A 16,524-nucleotide genomic window follows, 5' to 3' on the forward strand; every position below is an offset into this window, starting at 1 on the left:
TCAAGTGTTTCATGTGGGGAAACTATAATTTAGAGTTATTATGTTTCCCCTGAAATTTAGATTACAATAGCCTTTCACTCGAGTAATTGTGATAATCACAGCCCTCTTGATTATATTTAGAACAAAGGGCTATTTGTGTTATAGCTGATTGCTCATGCTGTGTGCATGCACACGCGTGTGCACAAACACATACATACATCTGTCAGTGAAAGTAGAAATGCATATTGATAGTATATGCATTTGGTTACAACATGTCAGATGATGATGAAATGGGGCTAGGCAATTTGTTCTCAACAATGTTTTCTTGGATTCCTCAGGAAATTTGCTCTGTTCTTTCTGGGATCCTAAACTTTGGTTTCTCTTTTGTATTAATTATTTTTCTAACTTACCTAACAATAAATATGTTAATCAAATGTGGATTGAAATACTGTTCTAGGACGATATTAATCAAATAAGGATTTATGGCTATGGTAGATATGTAAAGATGTTGAAGATATCTGATCATCAACTTAAGATTCATATGTATTTTTTCCCCCAAAATTAATGGTAGGGTACATTGATTAGGTTACATTGTTTGCATTTATATTACTCTACCTACATTTGTAAGGTAAAGTCCAAGTGGCAGTTGTGACCTTCACATGCTACCTAGGAAGGGTGCCATTTACCCATACATTGTATATGTCAGGTGGGAACTTACCAATCCCCTTCTTTCTTTTCCCTTCCTGAATTTAATTGAGTTTTCTCTCATATGTGCATGTTGTTGTCAATCCGCAAGTTTCAACTTAGTATTGAGTACATGGGATGTTTGATTTTTCATTTTTGTGATACTTTATTTAGGAGAGTGTTCCATAAATCCATGCAGCATGTATGGAAACATGTGACAAAAGATACAAAATCTCCATCTTTCTATGGATGAATGGTATTCTATGGTATACTTATACTACAATTTATTAATCCATTTATGTTTTGAAGTGCACTTGGGTTGTTTCCACATGTTTGTCATGGTAAATTGAGCTGTTATAAACGTTTAAGTGCAAATGTCCTTATGATTAAATGGCTCTTTTCGAGTACATACCTAGTAATGGGATGTCAGGATAAAATGGAAGGTCTATTTCTTTTTTTTTTTTTTTTTTTGAGGTCTGTTCACTTTCATTTTTGTTAGATCATACATTGTGTATTTTTTTTTCTTTTTTTTTTTTCATTGTTGGGGATTCATTGAGGGTACAATAAGCCAGGTTACACTGATTGCAATTGTTAGGTAAAGTCCCTCTTGCAATCATGTCTTGCCCCCATAAAGTGTGACACACACCAAGGCCCCACCACACTCCCTCCGTCCCTCTTTCTGCTTCCCCCCCCATAACCTTAATTGTCATTAATTGTCCTCATATCAAAATTGAGTACATAGGATTCATGCTTCTCCATTCTTGTGATGCTTTACTAAGAATAATGTCTTCCACTTCCATCCAGGTTAATACGAAGGATGTAAAGTCTCCATTTTTTTTTAATGGCTGAATAGTATTCCATGGTATACATATACCACACCTTCTTAATCCTTTCCTGGGTTGGTGGGCATTTAGGCTGTTTCCACATTTTGGCGATTGTAAATTGAGCTGCAATAAACAGTCTAGTACAAGTGTCCTTATGATAAAAGGATTTCTTTCCTTCTGGGTAGATGCCCAGTAATGGGATTGCAGGATCAAATGGGAGGTCTAGGTTGAGTGCTTTGAGGTTTCTCCATACTTCCTTCCAGAAAGGTTGTACTAGTTTGCAGTCCCACCAGCAGTGTAAAAGTGTTCCCTTCTCTCCACATCCACGCCAGCATCTGCAGTTTTGAGATTTTGTGATGTGGGCCATTCTCACTGGGGTTAGATGATATCTCAGGGTTGTTTTGATTTGCATTTCTCTAATATATAGAGATGATGAACATTTTTTTCATGTGTTTGTTAGCCATTTGTCTGTCATCTTTAGAGAAAGTTCTATTCATATCTCTTGCCCATTGATATATGGGATTGTTGGCTTTTTTCATGTAGATTAATTTGAGTTCTCTATAGATCCTAGTTATCAAGCTTTTGTCTGATTGAAAATATGCAAATATCCTTCCCATTGTGTAGGTTGTCTCTTTGCTTTGGTTATTGTCTCCTTAGCTGTACAGAAGCTTTTCAGTTTAATGAAGTCCCATTTGTTTATTTTTGTTGTTGTTGCAATTGCCATGGCAGTCTTCTTCATGAAGTCTTTCCCCAGGCCAATATCTTCCAGTGTTTTTCCTATGCTTTCTTGGAGGATTTTTATTGTTTCATGCCTTAAATTTAAGTCCTTTATCCATCTTGAATCAATTTTTGTGAGTGGGGAAAGGTGTGGGTCCAGTTTCAGTCTTTTACATGTAGACATCCAGTTCTCCCAACACCATTTATTGAATAGGGAGTCTTTCCCCCAAGGTATGTTCTTGTTTGGTTTATCGAAGATTAGGTGGTTGTAAGATGTTAGTTTCATTTCTTGGGTTTCAATTCGATTCCAAGTGTCTATGTCTCTGTTTTTGTGCCAGTACCATGCTGTCTTGAGCACTATGGCTTTGTAGTACAGACTAAAATCTGGTATGCTGATGCCCCCAGCTTTATTTTTGTTACAGAAACTGCCTTAGCTATATGGGTTTTTTTCCAGTTCCATACAAAGCGCAGAATCATTTTTTCCAAATCTTGAAAGTACGATGTTGGTATTTTGATAGGAATGGCATTGAATAGGTAGATTGCTTTGGGAAGTATAGACATTTTAACAATGTTGATTCTTCCTGTCCATTAGCATGGTATGTTCTTCCATTTGTTAATATCCTCTGTTATTTCCTTTCTGAGGATTTCATAATTTTCGTTATAGAGGTCCTTCACCTCCTTCGTTAGGTATACTCCTAGGTATTTCATTTTCTTTGAAACTATGGTGAAGGGAGTTGTGTCCTTAATTAGCTTCTCATCTTCACTGTTATTGGTGTATACAAAGGCTACTGACTTGTGGACATTGATTTTATATCCTGAAACATTACTGTATTTTTTGATGACTTCTAGGAGTCTTGTGGTTGAGTCTTTGGGGTTCTCTAAGTATAAGATCATGTCGTCAGCAAAGAGGGAGAGTTTGACCTCCTCTGCTCCCATTTGGATTCCCTTTATTTCCTTGTCTTGCCTAATTGTATTGGCTAGAACTTCTAGCACTACGTTGAATAGTAAAGGTGACAGAGGACAACCTGGTCTGGTTCCAGTTCTAAGAGGAAAAGCTTTCAGTTTTACTCCATTCACTACAATATTGGCTGTGGGTTTGTCATAGATAGCTTCAATTAGTTTTAGAAATGTGCCACCTATGCCTATACTCTTCAGTGTTCTAATTAGAAAAGGATGCTGGATTTTATCAAATGCTTTTTCTGCATCTATTGAGAGGATCATGTGTTCTTTATTTTTGCCTCTGTTAATATGGTGGATAACGTTTATGGACTTGCGTATGTTAAACCAGCCTTGCATGCCTGGGATGAAGCCTACTTGATCATGATGAATGACTTTTTTGATGATAAGCTGTAATCTATTGGCTAGTATTTTGTTGAGAATTTTTGCATCTATATTCATGAGTGAGATTGGTCTGAAATTCTCCTTGGAAGGTCTATTTCTAATTTTTTTTTTTTTTTTTTTTTAATTTGGCCGGGGCTGGGTTTGAACCCGCCACCTCCGGCATATGGGACCGGCGCCCATACCCGCTGAGCCACAGGCGCCGCCCTATTTCTAATTTTTTAAGGATCCTCCATACTTCTTTCCATAAAGGCTGCACTAGTTGTCAGTCCCACCAGTAGTGTGTGAGTGTTCCCTTCTCTGTGCACCCTTGCTATCATCTGTTGCTTTGGGTCCTTGTGATGTGAGCCATTCTCATTGGGGCTAAGTTACATATCAAGGTGGTTTTGAATTGCATTTCTCTAATAATTAGAGAATATGAGCATTTTCTCATGAGTGTGTTCACCATTCATCTGTCATCATAAGAAAAGATTCTGTTCATGTTTCTTGCCCAGATGGTTTGCTCTTTTTTTGTTGATTTGCTTGAGTTCTTTGTAGATTTTGGTTATTAGCCCTTTGTCAGATATGTAGCCTGAAAAAAATCTTCTCCCATTTTGAAGGTTGCTCTTTGCTTTGTGTATTGTGTCTTTAGCCATCTAAAAACTTTTTAACTTGATTAGGTCCTATTTATTTATTTATTTATTTATTTATTTATTTATTTATTTTTTGCGGCAGGTGCCAATGGGATCTTCTTTATAAATTCTTTCCCAAGTCTGATATTGTTAAGAGTTTTTCCCATACTTTCTCCTAGAGTATTTATAGTTTTGTGTCTTTGGTGTAAGTCTTCTATCCATTGTAAGTTAATCTTTGTAAATGGCAAGAGTTGCAAGTATAGTTTCAGCCCTTTACATGTGGCTAACCAGTTCTCCCAGTACCATTTATTAAGTAGGGATTCTTTCCCCCAATGTATGCTTTTGTTTGCTTTAAGGAAAATCAGATGGGGATATGAGGCTTGGTTTCATCTCTTAAGTTCTCTGTTCTGTTCCATAGATATATATCTCTATTTTTATGTCAATACCATGCTGTTTTGATCACTATATATTTGTAGTATATAGGTTATATTGGTAGTATAACCTGAAGTCTGATAACATGATGCCTCCAGATTTGTTCTTATTTATTAGAATTGCATTGGCTATTCAGTGTTTTATTTGGTTCCATACAAAATGAAGGACCATTTTTTCAAGTTCTTCAAAGTGTGACAATGGAATTTAATGGTATTGCACTAAATATGTAGATTGTTCTGTGTAGTATAGATATTTTGACAATGTTGATTCTTCCCAGCCAAGAGCATGGTATAGTCTTCCATTTGTTAGCATCCTCTGCTATTTCTTTTTAAGTGATTCATAGTTCTCTCTGTAGAGATCCTTCACATCCTTTGTTTAGCAAATCCTAAAATATTTCATTTTCTTTGGAGCTATTGTGAAGGATATTGTATTTTTTATTTGATTTTCAGCTTGCTTGTTGTTGATGTACATGAAGGCCACTTATTTCTGAACACTGATTTTGCATACTGAGATGTTGGTTTATTTCTTGTTCACTTCCAGGATTCTCATAGTTGAATCCTTGGGGTTTTTTAAGTAAAATATCATCTCATCAGGAAAAAGTGATAGTTTGACATCTTCTTTCCCTGATATCCTTCTCTTGCCTGAATGCATTGGCTGGGACTTCCAGCACTATGTTAAACAGCAGTGGTGATCATGGATGGTTCCAGTTCTAAGAGGGAATGCTTTCCATTTTTCTCTGTTCAGTATGATGTTGGCTGCAGGTTTGTTGTAGATGGCTTCTATCAGTGTAAGAAATGTTCTATCTATGCCTATTTTCTTAAGTCTTCCAACAACAACAACAAAAAGCATGCTGAATTTTGTCAAATGCTTTTTTCTGCATCTCTTCAGAGGATCAGATAGTCTTTGCTTTTTCTTCTGTTTATATGCTGGATTACATTCATGGATTTGTATATGTTGAACCAGCCTTTCATCCCTGGAATAAAGCCCACCTGGTCATGATGTATTACTTTTTTGACACACAGCTGAATTCTATTTGCTATGATTATATTGTGTATTTTTATGTCAATATTCCTGAATAATATTGGTCTATAGTTTTCTTTTCTGTCAAGTTTTGGAATCAGAATGTTACTTGCTTTGTAGAAGGCACTGGGGTGGGTTCCTTTTTGAATTACATACTTCAATATAGGTATAAGAAGCTTTGGTTGGAATTCTGGAATAAAAATGTCTGGTCCAGGACTTTTTTGTTGTTGTTGTTGGAAGCTTTTTTATTGTCGTTGCAATTTTGGTACTTCATATTGGTCTGTTTTAGAGTTCTTTTTCTTCCTGCTTAAGTCTAAGGGAGCTAATGTGATTGCAGAAATGGGTCCATTTCCTTCACATTTTCAAATTTCTGGGCATAAAGTTTTTTGTAATATTCAGAGATGATCTTTTGTATTGCTATGGTTTCTATTGTTATTTCACCTTTTTCATTTCTGATTAATGTTTTTAGAGATCTTACTTTTCTGTTTCTGGTTAATCTGGCCAAAGGTTTATTGATTTTATTCATTTTTTCAAGGAATCAACTTTTTGATTTTTTAATCTTCCAAATGGTTCTTTTGTTCTTGATTTCATTTAGTTCTGATCTTATTTTGGATATCTTTTTTCTTTTTTACTAAGTTTGGGAATAGATTGAATTTCCTTTTCCAGCTCCTTGATATGATTTGTTAGATTGTTCATTTACACTTTTTTATACTTCTGGCTATGGGCATTTAATGCAATACATTTCCCTCTTGTGACTTCTTTTGCAGTATCCCACAAGTTTTGATAGCTTGTGTCTTCATTGTCATTTTGTTCAAGAAATCTAATGATTTCCTTCTTTATCTCCTCTTTGACCCAGCTATTGTTCAGCAAGAGGTTGTTCAGTTTCCATAACTGTGTGGGAATGTGTGTTTATGTTAGAATTGAATTCTACTTTTATTCCATTGTGGTCTATGAAGATATAAGGTATAATTTCTTTTCTTTTAAATTTGTTGAGGATTGATTTGTTTCAAAGGATATGTTCTTTTTCAGAGAATGATTCATGAGCTGGTGTGAAGAACACATATTCGGTAGTATTGGGGTGAAATATTCTGTATAAATCTGTTACACACATTTGTTCTAGAGTTGTGTTTAAGCCCATTGTTTCTTTAGTTTCTGCTTAGGGGATGTATCCAGTTCTGTCAGTGGGGATGTTAAAGTCCCCAACTATTATGGTGTCATAGGTTATCACATTGTTAAAATCAAGTAGGGTTCATTTTATAAATCTGAGGGTGTTACTGTTGGTCGCATGAACATTTAGGATTGAAATGTCTTCTTGTTGTATTGTTCCCTTGACCATTATATAGTGTCTATCTTTACTTTTGTACCTTTAAAGTCACAAAAACAATTGTGACTCCCACTTTCTTTTGGTTTCTATTTATTTGAAATATTATTTTGTAACCCTCATCCTGAGTCATGAAATGTCCTTGGAAGTTAGAAGTGTTTCCCGAAGACACCATGTACTTGACTTGTACTTTTTTAATCCAATGAGCAAGTCTGTGCATCTTCAGTAGGGAATTCAAGACATTCACAATTATTGAGAGAACTCTTTTCATCTTGTTATGGAGTGGTCTGTTGCCTTATTTTATCACTTGGGCCATTGTGGAAACCAGGATTTGTTCTTTAGGTTCCAGATGTCTTTGCTTTGCTGATGTTCCATTGATTTGGTCTCTGTATAATACAGGTGTGAGAATTACCTACAAAGATGGTCCTATCGTGGCAAATTTCCTCAAATTTGTTTGTCAGTAAAACATTTGATTTCTCCATCAAATATGAAACTTAGTTTTGCAGGATACAGAATCCTAGGCTGAAAGTTGTTTTGGTTGAGAAGGTTGAGAGTGGGAGCCAATTCTCTTCTGACATGTAAAGTTTCTGCTAAAAAGTCTGCTCTTGCCCTTAAGTATTTGCCCTTCTAAGTCAACTGCTGCATATACCTGGCTGCTTAAAAGATTTTCATTTTGGCTCTGGTCAAGTTAATTACAATGTGCCTAATTTACATGCTTATTTTTGGGAACTCCTGATTATTATAAGAAGCTATCATGAATCCTAATTGCAATAGGGTCTCTGAATTCTCTGAAGTAAGGAGATATACTATGAAACACATGGACATTTAAGCACTAAGTTCAGATCCTGATAATGCTTCTTTCTACTCATGCATCTTTAGGCAACTTAATATCTTCCCCATCTTTAGTTTCCTCATCTCTAAAGTAGACTTAATAGTACTTACTCTGAAGGTCTTTGTGAAGATTCAGTCCAATGTAGGCTGGGTTTGGTGGCTCATGCCTGTAATCCTAACACTCTGGGAGGCCAAGATGGGTGGATTGCCTGAGCTCATAAGTTCAAGACAAGCCTAAGCCAGAGAGAGACACACATCTCTAATAAATAAATAAATAAATAAATAATTGACTTGGCTTTGTGGCAGGAGTCTGTAGTCTCAGCTACTTGGGAAACTGAGACAAGGGGATCACTTGAGTCCAAGAGTTTGAGGTTGCTGGGAGCTAGATGCCATGGAACTCTACCAAGGGCAACAAAGTAAGACTCTGTCTCAAAAAAAAAGAAGAAGAAGAAACATTAAATGAAATGTACGTTAAACAAACCCACCTTATCCCCACATTTAGTTAAGTGATAAAGTGGGTTTCAAGATTCAAATTCAGACCCAGGAACTAGGATTAAGTTTCCCAAACCAAGATGTGATAAAGGTTACACTATTATTGAAGAGTGGGCATGGAGGGAGAACTGGTTTAGAAAAAACAAGGTATCCTGAGAAGGGATCCTATAGTCTACTCATAAATAACAGTTAATTGTTTTCAAGGAAATTGTGGGCAGTTGATCTTGTTCAATTCTAGGATAATTAATTTATTTACTCATTAAATAAATACTTAGTGAATAATAACTATGTATGCACCATTACACAAGAAATATACATAGGATGGACACAATCACTACATCTAAAATATAATGTAAGTAGAGAGATCAATAAAATGTATGGCATGAGAAACTCAAGGTGTCCAGATGTAAGGCAACTAAACTAATCTTGTTTGGGGAGAAGAAAGTGTCAAGGAAGTTGTCTTGGAAGATATCCCCTCTTTACTAAGTTGTAAGGATAAATATCAATTACCCAAGAAGAATGGATGGAAGGATAGTTAAGATACAGAGAATAAATAGCATATAAAAAAGCAAAGAATTTGAATAAATATAGCAAATATGAGGAACTGCTTCTAATAATGCATGGCTTGATATGAACTTAAATTCTACTGGGAGGAAGACTGAACATAAATCAACAAGATAGAAACATAATGATAAATTCTATCATGAAAGTGAAAGGGCTATTACTTAGTATATCAATGGTCAGAAATGCTTCACTGAGAAGATACCATTTTAGTTGAGATGTGAACAATGAGTCAGACATGTGAAGATCTGGGAGCAGATGACTCAGTAAGAGCTAAGACTGAAAGCAAGAACAAACTTCTGTGCAATGGAGAGAGAAGCCAGTGTGGCTGCAAAGTTGGAGGAATGGGCTGTCATAAGACTGTGGTAGTAGATGAGTTAAAGAGCTAAGAAGGGAAGATCACATAGACAATGTTAAGATTTGGCTTTTCTCATCAGTGAGATAGAAAGTTGTTGAAGGATTTTGGCAGGGACATGATGTAATCAAATTTATATTTTTATACCAAGAAAAATGTGTATAATGAAGTTAGAAAGATATATAAAATCAGATCATAAATCAGATCATAAATCAATGTGTGCCCTACCAAGGAATCTGGCTTTTACCTGAAGACTAAAAGTTGCTGATGGATTTGAAGTAGAAGAGTCAGAATAAAATATGAATTCTAGAATGATAACCTGGAAACTTGCAGAAGATGAATTTGAGGGACAAATCTATAGTCAAAGAGACCATTTAAGAGGTTTTCGAAAGTATGCAGACAAAATCTAAAAGGATAGGAATTAAAGAAATTAGTTTGAGAATGAAGAGGAAGAAAAAGTTTCAGTGCTTAAATACACAAATGGATGGACTTGATGGAGTAAAGAGGTTAGAGAGAGGAAGCAGGCTGGGATATCTCCCAGGTTTTGTACTTAGGTCACTTGGTATATAATGAGGGACCAATTCATTTAATAGAGAACAAAGTAATAGGAACAAATACGTTTTCTAAGTGTCTTAAATGAAAGGACTGTAAGACTTATCAAAAATTTTATAGACAAATTTATTTCAAACATATGTCAATTTTTTTTTTTTTTTGTCAAAGGAAAGGGAGGTACAGGGAGGGAGCCACATGTCAGAGTATTAACTTTTATTAACAAGTTGGGTGACTAAAAAAGGAAACCACTCAGGTGACTGAAATAAGAAAAGTAAACTAATTCAGAGAAGGTGTGAGGTATTACACAGGTGGGAAACAATACTTACAGGGGCAACTAAAATTTTTTTTCCCCTACAGGCAGGGTCTCTGTCTATCTCCCAGGCTGGAATGCAGTGGTGTGATCATTGATCATATAGTTCCCTGCAAGTTCAAACTCCTGAGCTCAAGCAATCCTCCTGCCTCCACCTCCCAAAGTGCTGGGATTACAGGCATGAGCCACCAGGCCCAGCTCCAGTTTTTTTTGGTTTTTGATTTTATTTAGTTTATTTTTTATTTTTTACAGACAGAGTCTCACTTTATCACCCTCGGTAGAATGCCATGGCATCGCACAGCTCACAGCAACCTCCAACTCCTGGGCCTAGGTAATTCTCCTGCCTCAGCCTCCCACGTAGCTGGGATCACAGACGCCCACCACAACACCCAGTTATTTTTGTTGTTGTTGTTGTTGCAGTTTGGCCAGGGCCAGGTTCGTACCCTCCACCTTCAGTATATGGGGCCAGTGCCCTACTCACTGAGCCACAGGCACCACCCTGTTTTTATTTTTTAATAGTAAGACTGAAGATTCATTTCATAAGGTCATAAAAATATCATGTCCATATCAGTTGTTTATTAAGGAAGACTGTGGAACAATGACCAAAGATGCTAGGCAGCCAACTCCCTTCACAGGGAAAGAAAAAAGCACCACAATTGAGAAGCAAAAGAGTCCAGGCATGGTGGCTCATATAGAGGCAGGAGGATCACTTGAGGCCAGCAGTTCAAAATCATCCTAGCCAACACAGTGAGAACCGTCTCTACAAAAAAATTGTTTTAATTAGCAGGGTGTGGAGACAAGTGCCTGTTGTCTCAGGTACTCAGGAGACTAAATCAGGGGATCTCCTAGGAGTTCAAGGTTACAGTGAGCTATGTGATACCACTGCACTCCAGCCTGGGTGATAGAGCAAGACTCTGTCTCGAAAAAAAGAAGAAAAAAAAAAAAAAGGGAGAGAGAAAGAAGAAGAAGAAAGCAAGTAATGAGAATAGTAATACATTTGGGTTTCATATTAGCGTAAAAAGACTTTGTCCCGCAACAGCGGTGTCCAGTAGGTCCAATTACTATATAAGCATTATGAAATAGTGTTAGCAGAATCCAGAAGCAACAAGTTGTAGTTTTAAAGAATTTTTTCATGGTATATAAAAGCTTTGAAAAAGGATGCAGATATATAGTTTAGCCATTTGTTACCCATGGGACAAAATACCTTCTTTTGACAGTCTGAACAAAATAAGGCTGCCTTTGGAAGCTGAACATTCTAGATTCATTTTGAGGGCATCAGTGATGTTAATGAGAATAGCAGAGAGGAATATAGGTGACAGGGCTAGGACACTAATGGATGCAGCAGGTAATGAGTATGATTTTTTTTTGTTTTTTTGAGACAGAATCTCATTCAGTTGCCCTGGGGTTGAGTGCTGTGGTGTCATAGCTCACAGCAACCTCAAACTGTTGGGCTCAAGAGATTCTCTTGTCTCAGCCTCCTGAGTAGCTGGGACTATAGGTCCCTGCCACAACACTTGGCTAATTTTTCTATTTTTCTTTTATTTTCTTTCTTTCTTTCTTTTTTTTAAGTAGAGATGGGGTCTCACTCTTGCTCAGGATGGTCCTTTTTTTTTTTTTTTTTTTGAGGCAGAGGCTTACTTGTCACCCTTGGTAGAGTGCTATAGCATCACAGCTCACAGCAACCTCAAACTTTTGGGCTTAAGAGATTCTCTTGCCTCAGCCTCCAGAGTAGCTAGGACTACAGGTACCCACCAGAACACCTGGCTATTTTTAGAGACTAGGTCTCTCACTGGTTCAGGCTGGTCTCGAACCTGTGAGCTCAGGCCTTGGCCCGCCTCAGCCTCCCAGAGTGCTAGGATTACAGGTATGAGCCACCAGGCCTAGCCTCTCAGGCTGGTCTTGAACTTCTGAGCTCAAGCGATCTACCTGCCTCAGCCTCCTAAAGTGCTAGAATGATAACCGCCAGCCACCCTGCCTGGCCTGCAGTATGATTTTTAATAAGTGACTGAGTTCACGTTTTATCATCACTAAAATTCATTTACTTATTGAAGGCCTACCACATATTGGCAACTCTTGTAGGCAATGGAGAGTAAAGCTGTAAACAAGAAGTAGTGGGGATAGATAGCATAGCAAATGCAAAGATCCAAAGCAAAACCAAATTTATTTGTTTGAAGAAAAAAGAAAAGTGCAAAGTAATGAATGGGGTTGTGGTAGCAAATGAGTTAGAGAGCTGGACAGAAGCCAGATCACAGGATCTTAAAGGTAATATTAAGGACATTGTCTTTTTTCTAAATGAGACAGAATTGATTGAAATATTTAAATTAGGAGCATGACAATATCTGATTTACATTTGTGTAAGATTGGTCCACCCAAAAGAAGAATGGATGGGGGATGGACAGTGAGCAACAGGACAAACTATTAGGAAGAATAGCAGAAGTAGAAGCGATAAATATACTTGTGGTTGTAATAAGATGGTAGTAGCAGACATGGTCAGACACAGACTATATTTTGTATGTAGACATAACAGGACTTTCTGAAGTGATGAATGTGGGTATGAAGAACTATCAAGAATAGCTCTTAAGATTGCTATTATAAACTGAGTAAATTAAGTTAATTAAAGGAAGGGAAAGACTAAGGGAGGTATACATTTGGGGGAATAGGAATTCTGTTTTCATCAGGATAATTTGTTTGTTAGGTATCTACACTTTGAGATGTCAGTAGGCAATTGGGTAATATATGACTGATACTCTAGAAGAGTATTTTCACCTGTTTTATCTCGCAGACCACTTGACCTATAGTTAAATTTCCATGGCACACTTAAATTATGTTGATCACAAAAAAGAGTAAAAAAAAAAAAAAAGAATATACTTACCATGCTTTGAACTTTTTTTGAAAATAATTTATTAATGATTTTTGAAAATTCTCACAGCGCAACTAAAATTTTTTCATGGCACACTGGTGTGCCACTAGGCACTTATTGAAAATCACTGCTCTAGAACACCCACTTGCTTAGAGGGTTGGGAATGGCCCTCCTAGTACAGGCTACCGTATTGGCCTTATAATATACATCCCTGCTTTTTCTAATGGTACCAATAGTTACTCCTCACCCAGTGTTGGTTCCACCTCTTCCATCTCCAGGATCAAGATGAAACCATGACTGTGTGATTTGCTTTGAGAATGAAGTTATTGCTGGCCTAGTTTCATGTGGACATGGCATGTGCTAAAAAGATTTGTGAAATGAGAGCACCAACATGTTCAGTTTGTCAGATAGCTGTTACTCAGGCAATGCAAATCCACTCTTAACTATATACAATTTGCATAGATACTATATCTCTGTACGGACTCATAAAGGCATGGGTAAAGTGGTACCTCTCAGTAAATTTCCTAATGAATTGTTATGACTGGTTATCAGGCTTTATTGGGATTAGGCTATGGTTGTTGGTAAACTTATAAAAGGCTGCTATGGTAACACTAAACCTAAGTGGTCTCTTATCTATTAGTTTGGTTTGAATTATTTATACTATCCTGTAGACTTAGAGACAGCTTGTATGTCATATCTGGGAGTTAGGGAATTTGCAGTTGTAACTGCGGACACCTCTTCTGCTAAGCCAGATTTGCCTGCTAAAGCTGAAGTTCAGTCTGGCTGAGTGAAGATAATCATAGGTTGTATGAGCCAATGAGAAAGAGTATATGTCTAATATTTCAAAACAATGGATTCCAAAGCACAACTACATTAAGAATTTAGTTGATTCTTACAGATGATTAAAACACTTCCAGTGCTGCCTCTTTACACTGCCAGTTCTAATGAAACAGGTTTGATTTTGTTTTACAACAACTTATGCCTAATTCAGTGGAATTTAAGTCACTTTTTAAAGTATTATAATTACTTAATGTGACAGTAGGGCTGATGGCCGTTTACTAGATCACTGGTTATAATTTCAGACAAAACATTGTCTGAAGAATGGTCAGAATCCTCAAGATTGATATTAAGAGTGGATCTGGAATGCAGCTGTAAATTCCTACCCATTTTCTCCCTTGGTGAATGTGGAAAGAGCCGCCTAAGTTTTCATATATCAGGAAGGGCATGAAGTAAAGCTACACTCCAAGGTGTGGGGCTAAGGAGGGACACAAAGCAGGAAGGAACTTGGGCCTGGGGCGATTGAGAAGCCTCCCTATCAGCTCTGGACTGTCTTATCTCCAGAGTTCTGTAGTGTGAGAGTAATAAACTTCCATCTTAGCCTCTCTGCATATCTTGTATATCTCTGCACCAGTCTTCCTACACAATTGCCTTTTCTTTAGTGTCATCACCTCACAGACTCAGTGGTATATTTTATTTCCTGAATATTCCCATGGCCTTGGTCCATTTGTGTTGCTATAAAGGAATACCTGATGCTGGGTAATTTGTAAAGATAAGAGGTTTACTTGGTTCATAGTTCTGCAGGCTGTACAAGAAGCATGGTGCCATATCTGGTTCTGGGCTTTAGGTTGCTTCCACTCATAGAGAAAGGAGGGCAGATGGCATGTGCAGAGATCACATGACAAAGAACAAGCAGTGGGGCAGGGAGGTGCTAGGCTCTTTTTAGCAAGCAGCTTTTACTGGAACTAGGTCCCACATCCAACACTGGGTATCAAATTACAACAAGAGATTTGGAGGGGACAAATATCCAAACTACAGCCATCTATTAACATCACTCTCCTGATTCTATAATTTTTAAATTGTTTTTTTCTGAATAGAATTTTCTTCTTCCTCTTCTTCTTCTTCTTCCTCTTTCTCTTCTTCCTTTTGTCTTACTACATATTAAAGCTTCCTACTTCATACAAACTATACTTCCATTAGGGAATAAAGGCAAGTTACATGCTTCATCTGTCCCTCTATTTATTGTCAGCATTTACTGAACTTAATTCATGATCCCTTTTTCTTTCACTAGATTTCTAAGTACAGAGTGGTGAATTTTCTCCCTAATAGTCTATAAGAAATCTTATGGTTTTGCCCTTACCAATCTCATTGATGACATCTTGATTTTCCCCCCATTTCTCTTTTATCTCTTATCTCTTGGCACTCCTATGTTATTTATTTATATTTTAGTTTTTTTAACTAACCATTTTCTGCATTTTAGAATGATCCTTTTATTCACTCCTTCAATCAGCTTATGTTGAGGAAGATTGGGGAAGTGAAGGTGGTAAGTCTGATAAGTTTTAAGTAGAAAAGTAGTTTTGAAAATTTCACTTAATTTAATTTTTTCAATAACCTTTTACACTTGCTCTTAGCCAAATGGCTAAGAAGTGATTTCATTTAATAACCTTCTAAAAGAGATATTATTGATCTATTTTTAAGATAGGAAAACAGAGTTCAGAGATATTGCACTACTCCATGAAAGACAGAGAAGTAAAAGAAGATGGAACTGAAACTTGATTACAGGTCTAATGGCATCCTCTCCTGTGTTCTTTCCTTGATTGAATAGGGTCTATTCCATGTTAACATAGACATCTGGTTATGTCTCCCTTTGTTTGGTAAACATAGTGGTTGTGCAGTTACTGAATTTGAATATCTTTACATTGGCCCTGCACTTTCCAGTCTTACAACATCCCTACCAATCCCTGCAGTCTAATTCTAGGTTGCTTGGCACATTTGGTCACTTTCCTGCCTCTTAAGGCTTTTGAGTTTTCGATCTCTGCAGTTTTGTTCAAGGTCAATTTGAAATGCTTGACCCTAAAAGTCAGAAAGGCCGGGCTAAAGTCATACTTAAACTGTGCACTAATCTTATTGTAAGAATGAAAAAAAGAAAAAGGGGGGGAAAAGATGGAATCTTCCTTGTTGCCAAAAGAGACTTTCCTCCTCTCCCTTTTCCTAAATTTTTCTTGAGAAAAATCTGTAATTAAAATCCTTTCTCTATCTCTGTGTATGTGTGCGCATATTTTTTTAAAAGCTAAATTTGCTTCTTCTCAGATACAGCCCAAGAATCTTTTTCTAAAGGTCCTGGGAACCAACTCTTTGTAATGTAAATAAACATCAAGAAAGATAGTGACTCTATTTCCCGTAGCAAAGCAGTTAGCCTAAGTACCTTGTTCCAAGCTGCACATACTGCTTGCCACAGAGATGAGAAGTTTTATTTTTTCTTTGGATAAAGGTAATTAACCAACATGGCTACCCAACGGTGAATTACAAATGAATGAGTAGCAAACGGTGTTGTCGTCTTCTCTTACATTAGAATTTGTATCTAACGGACTGTATCTGTTTGGACATATAAAAAGTGACATTTTTGTCTCTCTTTGCACTCTTATTAGTGGACTGCCTGTCATGCCCATCCCAGTCTGGTTACAGAATATAAATCCTTTTTTTCTTTTCTACATTTGTGGAGATTTACTGAAATGGCAAGAGACTTCATTTTTAATTTTTCCTCGACAATATCAATTTGTTTGTGTCCCCCGCTGATACTAGCCTCCCCCACCTTCACCTCCCCACCTGCTTTCAGTGGCAAATTTGAATGGTAACTTGT

Source organism: Nycticebus coucang, chromosome 9, assembly GCF_027406575.1.
Source record: "Nycticebus coucang isolate mNycCou1 chromosome 9, mNycCou1.pri, whole genome shotgun sequence".
NCBI lineage: Eukaryota > Metazoa > Chordata > Mammalia > Primates > Lorisidae > Nycticebus > Nycticebus coucang.